General features: G+C 32.6%; 1 pseudogene; it reads left to right on the forward strand.

Annotated features, from left to right (window-relative positions):
* Nucleotides 1–1,168: 1,168 nt before the first annotated feature.
* On the forward strand, nucleotides 1,169–1,312 carry LOC128118790 (uncharacterized; annotated as a pseudogene).
* Nucleotides 1,313–1,533: the final 221 nt, after the last annotated feature.

Below are 1,533 nucleotides of genomic sequence, written 5' to 3' on the forward strand. Positions count from 1 at the left end.
ACCTTCACACAATGTACAGATATCTCACAACATTTCCCCTTTTTGTCTAAATGAAAAGGCAAGGTTTTAACTCTAACATAGTAAAACTATATACAGTAAGAACAATTATCAAGTAAGAATTACATTCACAATGTCAAGTCCATTTGTATTTGGAAAATTTGGAGAGTATACTGTATTATCTTCCCTATCTTAGTGAGTTCAAAGTTTTATAAATAAACCATTTTCCATCATAACATCTATTACCACCCTAAAAATATCTTTTTATACCTTAAAACATCTTCTTAGATAAACAATTTAAACTTTTATGTTTATCAACCTGATAAACTTTGTGTTTCTTATGTAAGTTTCTTTTCTGAATTTGGTAACAAGAAAAATTGTGTCTATAACTATCTCATTTCAACTCCATCAGATACCTAAGAAGGATATCATATTAATTGAGTAAATAGGAAGTGCAGAGCAAACAACTACCAAAACTAAGAAATGACAGAAACAGATGGCTGCCTGGATAGTCACCCAAGGTTCCTTTGTAATGTTGGGGCATCTATCTTTGGCCTACAGGCCTAAAATATCTGGGCAGACTTTTCTATGAAGCAGGAATTTTGAAGGACTGTCCCACCTTGTCTTGGTAAAGTTTCACAGTCTTATTCCTTTGTGTCCTGCTTGTCCTGTTTGTATAGTACACTATCAACAGTCAAGACAAGAGCAGTTTCCTGCCCAAATAGCTAGCTTTGCCACATTGAAAGAAAACTCCATATGGAAGTTCTTCAGTGACTGTCATCCTTTTCTAAAGTAAATTGGTGCTTCCAGGAGCAGACATGTCTCACTGTCATGAAAAGCCTTATGCTATTAAAACATGTTTAAATGCTATATTCTATAGGTCGTTGAAGTGTTTGAAGACCATCTATCTATTTAAAATATATCTGTTTGACCTTGAAAACATACCTAAAATGATTATAAGTTTGACAATTATAGATGACTATTAGTCTTTATTTTTTAATTACACATTATATTTTAAATGAGGTGCATAAACACAATACCTTACATAAGAGTAGAAATATACATACAATATAACAAAATTAACTTTAAATTTGTATCACTAAACCAAAATCCATACCAATGTAAACTATTTAAGATTAGTAGGGTTTTTTTTTGGATTAAAATAGATTCAATACTTACCTGGCAGGGGAGATACAATGATCATGAAGGTGGTTTTCCCAGGGCGAGGCTTATCCATTGCACTCCAGATGTGCTGACCCCTGCGATTTCCCCAAATGTAGGAAGTTCGACTGCATAATTTGTGGCAATGGGATTAAAGAAAAATAAATAAATAAATACATAAATACATAAAATAGATTCAATAATCTACCCTTTTATCCTATCATTTCTATATCTCTCCTTTTCTTTTTTGAATGAGCCCCTGAATCTAATCTCCTTTGTTCAGCTTTTTTCCTAACCATTACCAATAACAACTTATAACCAACCCCCCTTAAGTGATAATAAATATCCATAACCCATCTTTTGGGAATGTACACA

This window comes from Peromyscus californicus, unplaced genomic scaffold (assembly GCF_007827085.1).
Source record: "Peromyscus californicus insignis strain IS unplaced genomic scaffold, ASM782708v3 Scaffold_22__1_contigs__length_63687245, whole genome shotgun sequence".
NCBI classification, from domain to species: domain Eukaryota; kingdom Metazoa; phylum Chordata; class Mammalia; order Rodentia; family Cricetidae; genus Peromyscus; species Peromyscus californicus.